Genomic DNA, 20,259 nt, shown 5'->3' with positions numbered 1-20,259 from the left:
GTTGTGAGATTGAGCTCTGAGTCTGGCTCAGCACTGGACGTGCAACCTGTTTAAAATTCTCTCTCTCCTTCTCCCTCTTCTCCCCACCCCCCTTTCCCCTCTGTCTCTCACTCTCTAAAACAAAACAAAACAAAACAAAATATATAAAAGAGACACATCACATTACAGTGGCTTGACCACATACATTTATCCTTCTTCCTCTCAGAAATCCACTTTTAAGTAGTACTTTATTTTTTTTAATTTAAATTCAATTAGCCAACATATAGTGTATCATTAATTTCAGATGTCGTTTTCATCAGTTGCATATAACACCTAGTGCTCATCACATCATGTGCCCTCCTTAATGCCCATTACCCAGTTACTCCATCTAAGTAATACTTTGGAAGCACAACACATATGTTTTATAAAGCCATGAAGAAAAAATAAACAGGAGAGGAAAACAATGAAATTCTAAGACAATTTTCAAAGAGAAAAAGCAGATAAATGTACAACAATGTGACTATATTTTATGTCAAACACATCCACACTTAAAAATAGGTAAAATTGTAAATTTTGTTATGCTTATTTTGCCATAATGAAAAAAATAATAAAAGTTAAATAATTTTGAAAAAAAAACCCAAAAGGCAATATTGAGGTCTAATTTTCATCCAAGGGACACTCAAAGAGTAAAAAACACTCCAGCAATTCTTCTTTTGGACATATACTCCAAAGAATTGAAAGCAGGGACTCAAACACATATTTGTACATATTTTCATTGCAGCATTGTTCACAATAGCCAGTAGGTAGAAACAACCCAAATATCCATCAGCAGATGAATGGATAAACAATGTGTGGGATACATGCACAATAAAATACTCTTCTGCCTCTAAGAGGAAGGAAACTCTGAGATGTGCTAACCACAGGGATGAAACTTAAAGACAGGTAGCTAAGTGAAATAAGTCAGTCAGTCACAAAGAGACAAATATTGGCCACTCATATGAGGTAACTATGGTAGTCAAAATTATAGACAGAAAATGAAAAGGTGATTGCCAGGTGAGGGAATAGTGGAACAAGGAGAGTTACTGATTGGAATGATATGAAAAAGTTCTGGACATGGCCTCTGGATGGTGGTGATTGTTGGACATCAATGTGAATATACTTAATGTCACTGAATGGTACACTTAAAAATAATTAAAATGGTAAATAATATGTTATCTATATATACCACAATTTCAAAAATTAAAAAGTTGATAGAAGAGTGGCCACAAAATGTGAATGCCTGAGGAGGAGGACAGCTCAGAGCAGCAAGCTACTTATCTCATAGGGCTCTAGAAAGGCCCAAACACAACTATCAGAAGTGGAGTTTAGGGTTGAAAACAGAAGGAATGGATTAAAGTCAAGGTTGTAGCAACCCAGCCCACTAGTGGAATTTCCCATATTCTGGATTTTGCATACAACTCTTCTTGATTGAGTGATAGCCCTCTCTGCCTGAGACTGAGGGTATGGGACTTTTCAGCATTAAACCAGGGACAACTGGTCATACAAAATTTAATGTGGTCCCCTATCCTGTTATATTTCCCTTTACATTGAGAGCTGGATTTAAGGCTGATCAGATTCAGGTCTGTTTCTATGGCAAGACTATTTCATAGGTGGTATTGGGTTCTTTCATCAGGAGAAACATTATGTTTAGTTGTGTCTTTTTTGAGTGATTTGATCAGTCACAGATAATACCCAAATTCATTAATTTTACAACATTGCTATATTGTAATCCTATTATTCTGTATTTATTAGGTAAAATACTTCTACAAAGAGAAACATCCCCATCAATTAGTTGATGCTGATTTTTTATTCATCACTTTTCAAAATAATAAGGTAATTCCCCTCTATTCTCTAATGTCGATTAATGAGATTTCTTTTATATGCTCATGAGCATGTGATTTGAAAAGTATCTGATGTGTTTTAATCCAATGCAGTTATTTTCTTTTGAGGTTCAATTTGTCCTATCTTTGGCTATAAGGGCCTTTTAAAGTAGACTCTTGAGTCTTTTTGACATGATACCATTAGTCATTCATAATTTTCCTTGTGTCTGTATGACAATTTGTTCCAGACTGAGCCATTTCTCTAAGTAACCCTGGTTGCTTTTAATGGAAAGTGATATTATAAGACTATAATCTGGCTTCTAGGGAGACTTATTGCTATTGGGTTGGTCATTATTTCTGGACCTTTACAGTAGACAGGGCTAGGATTAAAAAAATAAAATAAAATAAAATACATGATAAATTTAAAATGATACTTTCAGTTCAAACTCAGGATAAAGCCTTTACTAAATACTTTCTATCTTGTCCTTTATCTCATGCTGAAAATCCTGATTTCAACAGTACTGAGAATGATAGAATTTGGAGTCATTTGAAATAGTTCTCTATTAGGTTTTTCAATACTTATTCTTAAATAACAAGAGACAACTTAAGATTACCAGTTATTAAAAAAAAAAAAAAAAAGCTTTCAAAATGGGAGCATGTGGGTGGCTCAGTCGATTATGCATCCAACACTTGAACTCAGCTCAGGACTCAAACTCGGGGTCATGAGTTCCAGCCCCATGTTGGGCTCCACACTGAGCATGTAGCCTACTTAAAAACAAAACGAAACAAAACAAAACTCTTTCAAAATGAAAAAAAAAAAAGTACCAAAACAAAACACAGAGATGGTCATATTTGTAAAAAGCAATAGAAGAGTTTGAAGATAAAATTGAGAAAATGAGATCACTCTACTCACGTGGTCTCACCAACTCACCTAGATAACTTTCAAAACATCCTGAACACCTACGAATTCGACCTGAGATTTAAAGAGAGAATAGCTGGAACATTACAGAGAGGAGGGTTTTCACTTCTAAAAAGGTAGGAAGGTGGGGGGAAAATAAATAAAAAAGAATAACGTGGGGGAGGGTCATTGTCAGTAGCAGGGCTAAAGTGAAGCAGCGAGAGCCTCCGGGACAAGAAAGCCCTGGAGAAGCAGGAACTTTAAAAATCCATGCTGGATTTTTCCCAGAAGGAAAAGTGCTTAGCAGGGAAATCAGGCAAAATCCCAGGAGGGGCAGTGAGCCTCCAGATTCCCGGAGTCACTATAAGAGGAGGGACGCCAGGGGGAAAGCGCACAAACTGTAGTCCGAAATAGGTAAAGGGCTGCAGCGCTGCAGCCCCTGGGGGCATTTGGGAGAAGCCAGTTGGTTAGGTGGGCGGAGATGGCTGGGCCCCATTCCCTTTGGGAGAGGTGGCCCTCAGGAGCTTGGTTCCAGCAGCACAGGCCCCAGATCCCAGGGTGCCCGAGGGAACACAGCCCCTGATCCTGCATTCCCCCTGGGACAGGCAGAAGCAGGGAGGGCCCAGGGCAGCGAAGACTCTCCTGCCACCAAACATCCCAAGCTATGCAGATCAGCACCCCCTGCCACCCCGGGAACACCTAGGCCAGTGCAGACTGGGAGACTGCAGTAATTACTATGGGGAGCTGCCTCCAGGGCTAGAAAGCTGGCCGCCACCAGTGTCGTTCCTCTTTGTTCCGCTTTATACCTGGGAGAGGCGGGCTGCCAGGGACCAGAGGCCTCACGGGGTAAATTGCTTCCACTGAGCCAGGCACCTGGCGGGGGGTGGGGCAGCTCCCCCAGGTATACACACCTGAGAATCAGGGCAGCAGACCCTCCTCCAGAGTACCAGCTGGAAGAACAAGGGAAAAGGAAGGTCTTCACTAAGCAGTGCTGGAAAGCTCCAGGATCAAGGGAAAATAGTATATAGAACTAGAGGGTCCATTTTTGCTTTTAAATTTTTCCCCCTTTTACATTACAACTTGTTTTTATATCAGACTTAAAATTTCCAATAGTTTATCTCTTTTCCCACCCTAAGTACAATATTTTACCAGCTCTTCATTTTTAAGTTTTTTTCCTTTTTGACTTTCGTATTTCTACAATTACATGTCTTAGATATATTTTTCACTTCTGGATTCCCTTCAACTTTTCTATTTAATTTTGGAAGATATATGAGATACGGGTTTTTGTTTTGTGTTTTTTGTTTTCTCTGCCTCATTTTGTTCTACAATGGTGGAAGTTAATACCTTCTAAAACATGACCAGCATACACCCAGAACCAAGTGGAATACCGTGCTGGTTCATTCTGTGAGATTATATTCTCTCTTCCTTCCCATTCTGCCCTCCTATTTTATCTTGTTTATGTTTTGGTGGTCAATGTTGGACTTTCTCTAAGTATTGCTGGTTTATATCAATTTAAGATTGAGCATTTTCTAACATACAGAACAAATACACTCAAACAAAGAGGATAATCCTCTAGGGCCCCTTCTCTTTCCACTACCATTGCCTCACCACTACCATCCCCCAGTGCCTCCTCTATTTTTCTTTTTTCTCTTTTTCCTCTTTACTATTTTCTCTTTTTTTCTTTTTCTTTTTTCTTCTTCTTTGTGGTTTTTGGCCTTGTAATTTTTACAACTTTGTTTTAAAATTTGTTTTTCACTTTAGTGGTCCTTTTGTTTTATTTTTTTCTAATCTTCTTTTTCATTTTCTGGTCTCTAACCTCATCGGAATCATCTAGGGTGGATCTTACTTAGGCCATGATTGATATTTTTGACTCAGCCCATTCATACAGCCACTCTACATTGAAAACAAAAATGACTAGAAGGAAGAACTCACCACAAAAGAAATAACCAGAAACAGTACTCTCTGCCACAGAGTTACAGAATATGAATTTCCATTCAATGTCAGAAAGCCAATTCAGAAGCACAGTTATAAAGCTACTGGTGGATCTGGAAAAAAGCATAAAGGACTCTAGAGAATTCAATACTGCAGAATTTATATTAATCAGGCTAAAATTAAAAATAAATTAAATGAGATGGAATCCTAACTGGATGTCCTAACTGCTAGGGTTAATGAGGTGGAAGAGAGAGTGAGTGACATAGAAGACAAGTTTATGGTAAGGAAGGAAGCTGAGGAAAAAAGAGAAAAACAATTAAGAGCCCATGAGGAAAGGCTTAGGGAAATGATAGCCTGCAAAGGAAGAATCTATGTATAATTGGGGTTCCAGAAGAGGCCAAGGGGGAAGGAGGGCCATAAAGTGTATTTGAACAAATCATAGCTGAGAAATTCCCTAATTTGGAAAGGGAAACAGGCATTCAGATCCAAGAGATATAGAGGTTCTCCCCCCCGCCCAGAAAAAATCAATAAAAACTGTTCAACACCTCGACATTTAATAGTGAAGCTTGCAAATTCCAAAGATAAAGAGAAGATCCTTAAAGCAGGAAGAGACAAGAGATTCTTAACATATATGGGGAGAAATATCAGATTAACAGCAGACCTCTCCACAGACACCTGGCAGGCCAGAAAGGGCTGGCAGCATATATTCAGGGTCCTAAATGAGAAGAACATGCAGCCAAGAATACTTTATCTGGCAAGGCTCTCATTCAGAATAGAAGGAGAGATAAAGAGCTTCCAAGATAGGCAGAAACTGAAAGAATATGTGACCATCAAACCAGCTCTGCAAGAAATATTAAGGGGGACTCTGACAAAGAAAGAGGAAGCCCAAAGAAATAATCCACAAAAACAGAGACTGAATATGTATTACAATGACACTAAATACATATCTTTCAATAGGTAATCTGGATGTGAATGGGCTAAATCATCCCATCAAAAGATACAGGGTATTAGACTGGAAAAAAAAGCAAGACCCAGGGCAGCTCCCATGGCCCAGTGGTTTACAACCCCCTTTAGCCCAGGGTGTGATCCTGGAGACCCAGGATTGAGTCCTGCATTGGGCTCCCTGTGTGGAGTCTGCTTCTCCCTCTGCCTGTGTCTCTGCCTCTCTCTCTCTCTCTCTCTCTGTCATGAATAAATATATAAAATATTTTCTTTAATTTATTTATTCATGAGAGATACAGAGAGGCTGAAGGCGGCACTAAACTGCTGAGCCACCCAGGCTACCCAATAAATAAAATCTAAAAAAAAAAAAAAAAAAAAAAAAAGCAAAACCCATCTATTTGCTGTCTATAAGAGACTCATTTTAGAAATGTGCAGAAGACATGAACAGAAGTTTCATCAAAGAAGATCTACACATGGCCACCAAGCACATAAGAAAATGCTTTGAATCACTTGCCATCAGAGAAATACAAATCAAAACCACAATGAGAAACCACCTCATGCCAGTGAGAATGGCAAAAATTAAAAAGACACGAAACAACAAATGTTGGAGAGGATGTGGAGAAAGGGGAACCCTGTTTCACTGTCGGTGGGAATGCAAACTGGTGAACCTGGAGGTTCCTCAAAGAGTTAAAATAGAGCTACCCTACAACCCAGCAATTGCATTACTGGGTATGGAAGAATGAAGAAAGAATGACAAAAGAAATCCTGTATCAAACACATCATGGGTAAAATTTTTTTTATTTCAAGGATAAAGAGAAGACTCTAGAAACTTGAAGAGAAGGCAAATAGATCCATAAAAAATATGCTAACACAATATATCAGACTATTTAATAGTTACACTGGAAATGGAATAATGTCCTCCAAAACCAAGGAAAATTTAGCTCCAAATATTATTCTGTATTTTAAAATTATAAACAAATGTAAATGTAGAATAAGGATTTTATTAGGTATAACTCAATTACTTATCCTTGATCTACTCCTTCTTAGAAAACTGTTGGAAAACATGTTTTAGAAAAATGAAAGACTAAATTAAGAATAAATAAAACAGGAATCCAAGAAACAGGAAATTCAACACAGGGAAGAGGAAAGTCCTAGATCCATCAAACTAGATTATAAAAGTAAGATGAAGGATTTTTTGGAGGGAGATACCCAGGAAAAACATGTATAACTGCTAGGTTATCAGAATTTAAGAATTTAGATAATAATATTGATAGACATTTGTCATATTTGTTAAGTGGATTTACTGGATAATTTGGAAAACAGCCACACAAATAAATTTAAAATGAGGAAAGTATTAACCCTAGAAGAAATTTTAACTGATGTATTCCAAAGGAAACATAATCATGGCATATTATTTGGTTCAACAGCAAATATGTGTATATAATAATGTAAGCACTGACTTTCTTTTTGAAACTTTATTTTAAAGGCTGATTTTAAGAGAAATGTTAGGTTTTACAACAAAATAAAAAAGAAGATATACAGGTTTCCTATATATCCCCCGCCTGTACACATGCATAGCCTTCCCCATTATCAACATCACTCACTAGAATGGTATGTTTTTTTAACAAGGATGAACCTACAGTGACACATCATTATCATACAAAGTCCAAAACTTACCTTAAGATTCACTCTTGGTGTTCTACATTGTACGAGTTTGGTCAAAAATATAAATGACATATATCCACCATTATAACATAGAGTAATTGCACTGCCCTAAAAATTCTCTATGCTCTGCTTATTCATTTTCCCCCTTCACAACCCCATTCTTGACAACTGAGTCACTGACTCAGTGTTTATCTTCTGACTGTTTATCTTCATAGTTTCGCCTTTTCAGAATGTCATATAGTTGGAATCATATGGTATGTAGCCTTTTCCAGGTTGGTTTCTTTTACTTATTAATATGCATTTAAGTTTCCTCTATGTCTTTATATTTCATTTCTTTTTTTAGCACTGAATAATATTCTACTGTCTGGAAATACCACTTATTATTTCTCCATTCACATACTGAAGGACATTTTGGTTGCTTTTCAAGTTTGGGCAAATAATTATGAGTGAAAATGCTACTAACATCTGTGTGCAGGGTTTTTTATTTTTGTAAATTTATTTTTATTGGTGTTCAATTTGCCAACATATAGAATAACACCCAGTGCTCATCCCGTCAAGTGCCCCCTCAAAGCCCGTCACCCAGTAACCCTCACCCCCCAACCCCCTCCCCATCCCTCACCCCTAGTTCGTTTCCCAGAGTTAGGAGTCTCTCATGTTCTGTCTCTCTTTCTGATATTTCTCACTCATTTTTTCTCCTTTCCCCTTTATTCCCTGTCACTATTATTTATATTCCCCAAATGAATGAGACCAAATAATGTTTGTCCCTCTCCGATTGACTTATTTCACTCAGCATTATACCCTTCAGTTCCATCCACGTTGAAGCAAATGGTGGGTATTTGTCGTTTCTAAAGGCTGAGTAATATTCCATTGTATACATAGACCACATCTTCTTTATCCATTCATCTTTCTATGGACACCGAGGCTCCTTCCACAGTTTGGCTATTGTGGACATTGCTGCTATAAACATCGGGGTGCAGGTGTCCCTGCGTTTCATTACATCTGTATTTTTGGGGTAAATCCCCAGCAGTGCAATTGCTGGGTCATAGGCCAGGTCTATTTTTAACTCTTTGAGGAACATCCACACAGTTTTCCAGAGTGGCTGCACCAGTTCACATTCCCACCAACAGTGCAAGCGGGTTCCCCATTCTCCACAACCTCTCCAACATTTGTGGTTTCCTGCCTTGTTAATGTTCCCCATTCTCACTGGTGTGAGGTGGTTTCTCATTGTGGTTTTGATTTGTATTTCCCTGATGGCAAGTGATGCAGAGCATTTTCTCATGTGCTTCTTGGCCATGTCTATGTCTTCCTCTGTGAGATTTCTGTTCATGTCTTTTGCCCATTTCATGATTGGATTGTTAGTTTCTTTGGTGTTGAGTTTAATAAGTTCTTTATAGATCTTGGATACTAGCCCTTTATCTGATATGTCATTTGCAAATATCTTCTCCCATTCTGTAGGTTGTCATTTAGTTTTGTTGACTGTTTCTTTTCCGGTGCAAAAGCTTCTGATCTTGATGAAGTCCCAATAGTTCATTTTTGCTTTTGTTTCTCTTGCCTTCATGGATGTATCTTGCAAGAAGTTACCGTGGCTGAGTTCAAAAAGGGTGTTGCCTGTGTTCTCCTCTAGGATTTTGATGGAATCTTGTCTCACATTTAGATCTTTCATCCATTTTGAGTTTATCTTTGTGTATGGTGCAAGAGAGTGGTCTAGTTTCATTCTTCTGCATGTGGATGTCCAATTTTCCCAGCAATATTTATTGAAGAGACTGTCTTTCTTTCAGGGGATAGTCTTTCCTCCTTTGTCGAATATTAATTGACCATAAAGTTGAGGGTCCACTTCTGGATTCTCTATTCTGTTCCATTGATCTATGTGTCTGTTTTTGTGCCAGTACCACACTGTCTTGACCACCACAGCTTTGTAGTACAACCTGAAATCTGGCATTGTGATGCCCCTAGCTATGATTTTCTTTTTTAATATTCCCCTGGCATTTTGGGGTCTTTTCTGATTCCATACAAATCTTAAAATAATTTGTTCCAACTCTGTGAAGAAAGTCCATGGTATTTTGATAGCGATTGCATTAAACGTGTAAATTGCCCTGGGTAACATTGACACTTTCACAATATTAATTCTGCCAATCCATGAGCATGGAATATTTTTCCATCTCTTTGTGTCTTCCTCAATTTCTTTCAGAAGTGTTCTGTAGTTTTTAGGGTATAGATCCTTTACCTCTTTGGTTAGGTATATTCCTAGGTACCTTATGCTTTTGGGTGCAATTGTAAATGGGATTGACTCCTTAATTTCTCTTTCTTCAGTCTCATTGTCAGGGTAGAGAAATGCCACTGATTTCTGGGCATTGATTTTGTATCCTGCCACTCTGCCAAATTGCTGTATGAGTTCTAGCAATCTTGGAGTGGAATCTTTTGGCTTTTCTATGTAGAGTATCATGTCATCAGCAAAGAAGGAGAGTTTGACTTCTTCTTAGCCAATTCGAATGCCTTTTATGTCTTTTTTTTTTTTTTGCCTGATTGCTGAGGCTAAGACTTCTAGTAGTATGTTGAATAGCTGTGGTGAGAGTGGACATCCCTGTCTTATTCCTGATCTTAGGGGAAAGGCTCCCAATGTTTCCCCATTGAGAATAATATTCGCTGTGGGCTTTTTGTAGATGGCTTTTAAGATGTTGAGGAATGTTCCCTCTATCCCTACACTCTGAAGAGTTTTGATCAGGAATGGATGCTGTATTTTGTCAAATGCTTTCTCTGCATCTATTGAGAGGATCATATGGTTCTTGTTTTTTCTCTTGCTGATATGATGAATCACATTGATTGTTTTACGAGTGTTGTACCACCCTTGCATCCCGGGGATAAATCCTACTTGGTCATGGTGAATAATCTTCTTAATGTACTGTTGGATCCTATTGGCTAGTATCTTATTGAGAATTTTTTTAATAATAAATTTATTTTTTATTGGTGTTCAATTTGCCAACTTACAGAATAACACCCAGTGCTCATCCCGTCAAGTGCCCCCCTCAGTGCCCGTCACCCATTCACCCCCCACGCCCTGCCCTCCTCCCCTTCCACCACCCCTAGTTCATTTCCCAGAGTTAGGAGTCTTTATGTTCTGTCTCCCTTTCTGATATTTCCCACTCATTTTTTCTCCTTTCCCCTTTATTCCCCGTCACTATTATTTATATTCCCCAAATGAATGAGAACATATAATGTTTGTCTTTCTCCGATTGACTTATTTCACTCAGCATAATACCCTCCAGTTCCATCCACGTTGAAGCAAATGGTGGGTATTTGTCATTTCAAATGGCTGAGTAATATTCCATTGTATACATAAACCACATCTTCTTTATCCATTCATCTTTCTATGGACACCGAGGCTCCTTCCACAGTTTGGCTATTGTGGACACTGCTGCTAGAAACATCAGGGTGCAGGTGTCCCGGCGTTTCATTGCATCTGTATCTTTGGGGTAAATCCCCAGCAGTGCAATTGCTGGGTCGTAGGGCAGGTCTATTTTTAACTCCTTGAGGAACCTCCACACAGTTTTCCAGAGTGGCTGCACCATTTCACATTCCCACCAACAGTGTAAGAGGGTTCCCTTTTCTCTACATCCTCTCCAACATTTGGGGTTTCCTGCCTTGTTAATGTTCCCCATTCTCACTGGTGTGAGGTGGTATCTCATCATGGTTTTGATTTGTATATCCCGGGATGCCTGGGTGGCGCAGCGGTTTGGCGCCTGCCTTTGGCCCAGGGCGCGATCCTGGAGACCCGGGATCGAATCCCACATCAGGCTCCCGGTGCATGGAGCCTGCTTCTCCCTCCGCCTGTGTCTCTGCCTCTCTTTCTCTCTCTGTGACTATCATAAATAAATAAAAATTAAAAAAAATTATGATTTGTATTTCCCTGATGGCAAGTGATACAGAGCATTTTCTCATGTGCATGATGGCCATGTCTATGTTTGCTTCAGTTTCCTCCCTGGATATTGGCCCGTTCAGATTTTCTATTTCTTCCAGTTCCAGTTTTGGTAGTTTGTGGTTTTCCAGAAATGCGTCCATTTCTTCTAGATTGCCTAATTTATTGGCGTATAGCTGCTCATAATATGTTTTTAAAATCGTTTGTATTTCCTTGGTGTTGGTAGTGACCTCTCCTTTCTCATTCATGAATTTATTAATTTGAGTCTATTCTCTCTTCTTTCTAATAAGGCTGGCTAATGGTTTATCTATCTTATTAATTCTTTCAAAGAACCAAATCCTGGTTTTGTTGGTCTGTTCCACAGTTCTTCTGGTCTCTATTTCATTGAGTTCTGCTCGAATCTTTATTAACTCTCTTTTCTGCTGGGTGTAGGATCTATTTGCTGTTTTTTCTCTAGCTCCTTTAGGTGTAAGATTAGCTTTTGTATTTGAGTTCTTTCCAGTTTTTGGATGGCTGCTTGTATTGCGATGTATTTCCCCCTCAGGACTGCTTTTGCTCTATCCCTAAGATTTTGAATGGTTGTATCTTCATTCTCATTAGTTTCCATGAATCTTGTTTATTCTTCTCTAATTTCCTCGTTGACCCTTTCATCTTTTAGCAGGATCGTCCTTAACCTTCACATGTTTGAAATCCTTCCAAACTTCTTGTTGTGATTTAGCTCTAATTTCAGGGTATTATGGTCTGAGAATATGTAGGGGATGATCCCAATCTTTTCGTATCAGTTAAGACCTGATTTGTGACCCAGTACGTGGTGTATTCTGGAGAAAGTTCCATGTGCACTTGAGAAGAATGTGTATTCAGTTGTGTTTGGATGTAAAGTTCTGTGAATATCTGTGAAATCCATCTGGTCCAGTGTATCATTTAAAGCTCTTGTTTCTTTGGAGATGTTGTGCTTAGAATACCTATCGATTGTAGAAAGCGGTACATTCAAGTCACCAAATATAAGTGTATTATTATCTATGTATGTCTTAACTCTGGTTATTAATTGATTGATATATTTGGCATCTCCCACATTCGGGGCATTTATATTGATTATTGTTAAGTCCTCTTCTTGGATAGATCCTTTAAGTATGATATAGTGTCCCTCTTCATCTCTCACTACAGTCTTTGGGATAAACTTTAGTTTATCTGATACAAGGATGGCTACCCCTGCTTTCTTTTGAGGGCCATTTGAATGGTAAATTGTCCTCCAACCTTTTATTTGCAGGCTGTAGGTGTCCTTCTGTCTAAAATGAGTCTCTTGTAGACAGCAAATAGATGGGTCCTGCTTTTTTTCCAGTCTGACACCCTGCACCTTTTGATGGGGTCATTAAGCCCATTCACGTTCAGAGTTACTATTGAAAGATATGAGTTTAGTGTCATCATGATATCTATTCAGTCCTTGTTCTTATGGATTGTTCCACTGGACTTCTGCTTAAAGGGGAATTTTAAGAGTCCCCCTTAAAATTTCTTGCAGAGCTGGTTTGGAGGTCACATATTCTTTCAGTTCCTGCCTGTCTTGGAAGCTCTTTATCTCTCCTTCTATTCTGAATGAGAGCCTTGCTGGATAAAGTATTCTTGGATGCATTTTCTTCTCATTTAGGACCCTGAATATGCTGCCAGCCTTTTCTGGCCTGCCAGGTGTCTGTGGAGAGGTCTGCTGTTAATCTGATATTTCTCCCCATATAAGTTAGAGATTTCTTGTCTCTTGCTGCTTTAAGGATCTTCTCTTTATCTTTGAAATTTGCAAGCTTCACTATTAAATGTCGAGGTGTTGAATGGTTTTTATTGATTTTAGGGGAGGAATCTCTCTATTTCTTGGATCTGAATGCCTGTTTCCCTTCCCAAACTAGGAAAGTTTTCAGCTATGATTTGCTCAAATACATATTCTGGACCTCTGTCCCTTTCAGCGCCCTTAGGAACCCCAATTAAACATAGATTTTTTTTTCTTCTGAGGCTGTCATTTATTTCCCGTAACCTATCCTGATCTTTTCATTGTTTTCCTCTTTTTTCTTCAGTTTCCCTTTTTGCCATCAACTTGTCTTCTATGTCACTCACTGGTTCTTCTACCTCGTTAACCCTTGTCCTTAGGACCTCTAGTTTGGATTGCATCTCATTCAATTGATTTTTAATTTCTGCCTGATTAGATCTAAATTCTGCAGTCATGAAGTCTCTTGAGTCCTTTATGCTTTTTTCTAGAGCCACCAGTAGCTTTATAATTGTGCTTTTGAATTGGCTTTCTGACATTGAATTGTAATCCAAATTTTGTAACTTTGTGAGAGATAGGACTGTTTCTGATTCTTTCTTTTGAGGTGAGGTTTTCCTTCCATTTTGCTCAGTGCAGAGTGGCCAAAAACAAGTTGTATTGGGAAAAGGAGAAAAAGAGAGAAGAGAAAGAAGAAAAGAAAAAGAAAAAAAAAGGAAAGGAAAGTAAAAAAAAAGAGAGAGAGAGAGAAGAGAAGAAAAGAAAAGAAAAGAGAAAAAGGGGGGGAGCAAGCAGAAATCAAAAAACAAAAAACAAGGGGGAGTATCCTCTGATTCTGTATACTGTAAATCCCTCGACTTCCCCTGTAACTTTCCAGTGCTGCTTGGTCAATAATTTGTTTTTCCCCTGTCCGTCTAGCTGGTATTCTGGGGGAGGGGCCTGCTGTGCTGGTTTTCAGGTGTTAGCACTTGGGGGAGCTGCTCAGCCCCAGCCTGGTACAGGGCTCGGTGAAGGTTGTTTAACCTCTTTATCCTATGAGGCCACTGTGAGGCTCAATGAGGGTTGTTTATCCTGTGAGGCCCCAGGAGGAACAACAGCATTGGCGGCAGCCAGCTCTCCAGCCCTGGAGTCAGCTCCCGCAGGAACTACTGCAGCTCCCAGTCTGCAGGGGCCTGGATGCTCCGGGGGCGGAGGCTACTGATCTGCACAGCTCGGGGGCGCCCGGAGGCAGGAGCGTCCTGGCTGTCCTGTGCCCTCCCGACCTCAGCCTGTCCCAGGGGGAGCGCCGGATCTTGAGCTGTGTGTCCCCGGTGCCCTGGGCTCTCCGGCCTGCACCACTGGAATCTGGCTTCCGGGTCCACGCAGCCCCCTCTGCCTGGAGCCTCTGCCCAAGCTGCCCCAGAGCTGCTCCGGGGTCCAGCCGCGCGCGGTGCAGCCCTTTAGGGAGCTCAGCCGAGGGGTGTGGAGTGCTCCCCGAGGGCGCAGGTGCTCTGTTAGTGTCCCAGGGAGCCTGAGGGCATCCCTGCCCCTCCTGGGATCCTGCTCCAACTACCTGCGAGCGCCTTTCCCTCCGGAAAGATTGGTGAAGCTCCTGCTTCTCCGGGATGGGGCTTTCCTCTGTGTGCAGGTTTTTGTGTGGACATCTCCTTTGGGTAAATACCAAGGAGCAAGATTGTTGGATCATATGATGAGAGCATGTTTAGTTTTATAAGAAACCATCAAACTATGCCTGAACCATTTTGCATACCCACAAGTATTGAATGAGACTTCCTCTTGCTCCACATCCTTACCAGCTTTTGGTGTCACCAATGTTCCAGATTTTGGCCATTCTAAGAGTTGTGTCATGGTATCTCATTATTGTTTTAATTTAATAAACGTTTAATAAATGTTTTGCTTTGGAATAATTTTACATTTACAGAAAAGTTGCAAATACAATACAGAGTTCCTATGCACATTTTACCCTACCTCCCTCATGTTAGTTGAACTATACACCTCATTTGCATTTTACTAGTTTTCCCACTGATGTCTTTTTTTTTTTTTTCTGTTCCGGGATCCAATATCAGATTCCACATTTCATTTAGAAATACTGATTTCTGATTTAACCAAAAATTGCAATTTAACTACATCTAGGAGATGAAGAAGGAATGAGGGATTTGTATGTGAAGGAAAGGAAAATCCTTGTTTTCCACACCAAATCCTGTCTAAAACTCAGAAGTCAAAAAATAGCCTGACAAAAATAATGTTTTTAAAAATAGAAGTACAGAAGACACACCTAAAAAAATTGAAAGTGGTTGCCTCTGACACCTGAGTCTAGAGCTTAAGAAGGAACTGAGGAAAGGGACTAATGTTCTTTTGTGATAAAGCTTTTAGTACACCAATGCTATTTTATAAAAATCTATTCAAATACATAACAGGCAAACAAATCTAATATTCTTAAAATAAGCTGATTAGAAAAATACTTAATTTCAATAGATTAAAGATTATGAACCAACCATTTTCTCAAGAAAATAAAAATACCTAAAAGTGTTTGAAAATAAATTTAACCATAACAATCCAATAAAAGCAAACTTAATAATAGTAGGTTGGGCACCTGGGTGGCTCAATGGTTGAGTGTCTGCCTTTGGCTTAGGTTGTCATCCTGGGGTCCTGAGATCGAGTTCCTCATTAGGCTCTCTGCGGCGAGCCTGCCTCTCCCTCTGCCTGTGTCTCTGCCTCTCTCTGTGTGTCTCTCATGAATAGATAAATAAAATCTGTTTTAAAAAGTAGATTAAAATTTTGCCAATTAAATTATAAAAGATTGGTAAAAATAATATTCAACACTGATTTATATGTGATGAGGCAGGCACTCACATTGTTAGAAATAGGTGAAGTGGCCACTAAAGGAGGTGAGATTATGAGTGGCTTGGATTTTATTCTTTATATATACTGTACTTTCTACATTATTTTGTAAGAATGCAATGCATTTGCTACCTGGAAGAGCCTTAAGGGTTATTTAAAGAATGTGGAGTGCTTGCAAACAATACAAAGCAGGAATAGTGAGGTTGCAAACATTGACTTTGATTCCACTTCTGTTCTGATGCCCCTATCCCCCTCCTGTTCCCTTCCTAGCCCTCTGTCTCTAGTCTCTGGGGCCTGATTTCAGATAGTTTCTCTTATTTTTTCATTCACCAAATAGTTATTGAATATCTACTTGGTTCAATCCCCATATGGTATCATATATTAGGAAACTTGATCTGGAATAGAAGTATGACTTCCCCCATCAAAGAGCTTTGAGCCTCATAGGGAAATGCAGGTATATAAATAATTACAGTGCAAGGCAACAAATATTAATAAGGCAACAAATATTAATATTGAGCTGAAATGTATGAAATTGCTACTTTTGTAGGTCAAAAACAGCCAACTAGTGGCAATTTCATAAGTTATAAATGCCATGGGGACAGAGAAAGAGGTAGGATGAGAGACTTCAGATATAATATACTTTCCAGTGGCATTATTTTTGTAAGAGGAAGTGTCTTGTGATGGAATTTCAAGCACTGGAATAGTTGCTAGGTGACATGAAATGATAAGATGCTAGTAAGAAGAGCTTGATTCTCCTGGGCTGTGATTTGTGAAGGACAAACCACTGAGTTAAATTACTGGAAATTATAGTGAGCTTTCTTAGAGCCAGAGATTTAAGTCAAATGAGAGTCATCTGCAGAGAGATGGTAATGGAAACTATGAGAGTGGGTAGGCTTAGAAGGGAGATGTCAAGCAAAAGAAGTGAGTATACCATGTTTGGGAGGAGAGGGCTGGGAAGAAGAGTGGCAGAAAAAGAAACAACACAGGACCTGCAGAATCAAAGGAAAAAAGAGCCTCAAGGATGCAGCTTGCAATAGTGTTAGAGTAAGTAGAGGGGCTGACAATTAACAAAGGCTATTGGATGTGTCCACAGGGCTTTAACTGGAGAAGAGCTCAGGATAAGGCTGGAAGTAGGAGTAAAACAGTGTGCACAATGGCTAACAGCCGTGGGTCCTGCAGTCAGACTGTAAGATTTATTTCCTGGTTCTACTGCTAACTAGCTAGGTGTGGTACTTAGCATCTCCATTTCTGTATCCTAATTTATAAAATGAGTAAAATGACAACAGCCCCTATTGTGGTAGGTTGCTCTGATGGACCTGATGCCTCACCCTCTTGATATCCACACCCTTTGCCAGGTAATCTTGCAGTACTTTCCCACTCTGATTCTGGGCTCAGCCTTATTTACTTTCTTTGACCAATGGAATGAGATAGAAGTAATAATGGGCCAGTTCTGACCTCAAGAGGGCTTGTGTGTTTCTTTCTGCTTGTTTTCTTGCCCCTCTGCCAACACTTTGAAAATATACTGGACCAGCCTGCTGGAAGAAGAGAGGTGTGTTGGAGTAAAGCTGAATCTCCCTGGCAGTCCCAGCTGAGGCCAGCCTTGATCAGCAGGCATGGGAATGAGCCAGTTGCCATCAGCAGAGCCATCTGGCCACCACCACACATATCCTCCATCCCCCAGCTGACCCCAAACACATGGGCAATATATACTTATTGTTGAATGCACTGAAATTTTGTTGTTGCTTGTTGGGCAGGATTATTGTGAAAAAAGGTAACTAATATGCCTAATTTACAAGGTTGTTGCAAGATTAAATGAGACAATGTGTATAGACCACTTTGAATAGTACCTAACACATAGTAACTACACAAACAAGTGTTAGTGGTTATTATTATTGGAGACAGTGATTATTCTCCCCAACCAACAAAGAGACAAGCTGAGACACAAGGGCAGGCTGGGAAGGCTAACAGTTTGGTGCTTCTCCAAACTGATATTTTTTTCTATCTCTCATTGTTTATTAAGAAAAAAAATGATCATGGTTAGATTGTTTGTTTCCTGGGTGTTGAGTTTCACAAGTTCTTTATAGATCTTGGATACCAGCCCTTTATCTGATATGTCTTTTGCAAATATCTTCTCCCATTCTGTAGGATGTCCTTTAGCTTTGTTGATTGTTTCTTTTGCCGTGCAGAAGCTTTTTCATCCTGATTAAGTCTCAATAGTTCATTTTTGCTTTTGTTTCCTTTGCCTTCATAGACATATCTTGCAAGAAGTGGCCAAGTTCAAAAAGGTTATTGACTGTGTTTTCCTCTAGGCTTTTGATGGATTCTTGTCTCACATCTAGATCTTTCATCCATTTTGAGTGTATCTTTGTGTATGGTGTAAGAAAATGGTCTAGTTCCATTGACATGGCTGTCCAATTTTCCCAACTCCATTTATTGAAGAGACTGTCCTTTTTCCAGTGGATATTATTTCCTGCTTTGTCGAATATTAGTTGACCATAGAGTTGAGGGCCCATTTCTGGGTTCTATATTCTGCTCCATTGATCTATATGTCTGTTTTTGTGCCAGTACCACAGAGTCTTGATGATCACAGCTTTTTAGTACAGCTTGAAATCCAGCATTGTGCTGCCCCCGGCATTGGTTTTCTTTTTCAATATTCCCCTGGCTATTCGGAGTCTTTTCTGATTCCACACAAATCTTAAGATGATTTGTTCCAACTCTCTGAAGAAAGTGCATGCTATTTTGGTAGGGATTGCATTGAACGTACACATTGCCTGGGGTAGCATTGACATTTTCACGATATTAATTCTTCCAGTCCATGAGCATGGAATATTTTTCCATCTCTTTGTGTCTTCCTCAATTTCTTTCAGAAGTGTTGTGTAGTTTTTAGGGTATAGATCCTTTACCTCTTTGGTTAGGTATATTCCTAGGTACCTTATGCTTTTGGGTACAATTGTAAATGGGATTGATTCCTTAATTTTTCTTTCTTCAGTCTCATTGTCAGGGTAGAGAAATGCCACTGATTTCTGGGCATTGATTTTGTATCCTACCACATTGCTGAATTGCTGTATGAGTTCTAGCAATCTTGGGGTGGAGGCTTTTGGGTTTTCTGTATACAGTATGATGTCACCTGCAAAGAGGGAGAGTTTGACTTCTTCTTAGCCAATTTGAATACCTTGTATTTCTTTTTGTTGTCTGATTGTTGAGGCTAGGGCTTCGAGTGCTATGTTGAATAACTGTGGGAGAGTGGACATCCCTGTCATGTTCCTGATCTTAGGGGAAAGGCTCCCAGTGTTTCCCCATTGAGAATGATATTCGCTGTGGGCTTTTCATAAATGGCTTTTAAGATACTGAGGAATGTTCCCTCTATCCCTACACTCTGAAGAGTTTTGATCAGGAATGGATGCTGTATTTTGTCAAATGCTTTCTCTGCATCTATTGAGAGGATCATATGGTTCTTGTTTTTTCTCTTGTTGATGTGATCTATCACGCTGATTGTTTTATGACTGTTGAACCACCCTTGTATCCTGGGGATAAATCCCACTTGGTCATGGTGAATAATCTTCTTAACATACTGTTGCATCCTATTGGCTAGTATCTTGCTGAAAATTTCTGCATCCATGTTTATCAGGGATATTGGTCTATAATTCTCCTTTTTGGTGGGGTCTTTGTCTGGTTTTGGATTCAAAGTGATGCTGGCCTGACAAAACGAGTTTGGAAGTATTCCATCCCTTTCTATCCTGCAGAACAGCTTTAATAGAATAGGTATTATTTCTTCTTTAAACATTTGATGGGATTTTCCTGGGAAGCCATCTGGCCCTGGACTTTTGTGTCTTGGGTGGTTTTTGATGACTGCTTTGATTTCGTCACTGGTTATTGGCCTATTCAGGTTTTCTATTTCTTCCTGTTCCAGTTTTGGTAATTTGTGGTTTTTCAGAAATCCATCAATCTCTTCTAGATTGCCTAATTTGTTGGCATATAGCTGCTCATAATACGTTTTTAAAATCATTTGTATTTCCTTGATATTGGTTGTGATCTCTCCTCTCATTCATGATTTTTTAATTTGAGTCTTTTTTCTTTTTAATAAGCCTGGCTAGGGATTTATCTATCTTATTAATTCTCTCGAAGAACCAGCTCCTGGTTTTGTTTATCTGTCCTATAGTTCTTCTGGTCTCTATTTCATTGAGTTCTGCTTTAATCTTTATTATCTCTCTTCTTCTGCTTGCTGTAGGTTTTACTTGCTGTTCTTTCTCTAATTCCTTTAGGTGCAAGGTTAGCTTGTGTATTTGTTTTTTCCAATTTTTTGAGGGAGGCTTGTATTGCAATGTATTTCCCCTTGGGATGGCTTTTGCTGTATCCCAAAGATTTTGAACGGTTGTATCTTTACTTTCATTAGTTTCCATGAATCTTTTTAATTCTTCTCTAATTTCCTGGTTGACCCATTTGTCTTCTAGCAGGATGCTCTTTAACCTCCACGTGTTTGAGCTTCTTC

This window comes from Vulpes lagopus, chromosome 5 (genome assembly GCF_018345385.1).
Source record: "Vulpes lagopus strain Blue_001 chromosome 5, ASM1834538v1, whole genome shotgun sequence".
NCBI lineage: Eukaryota > Metazoa > Chordata > Mammalia > Carnivora > Canidae > Vulpes > Vulpes lagopus.
The sequence above is the reverse complement of the archived record's forward strand: the minus strand, read 5'-3'. Positions refer to the sequence as shown.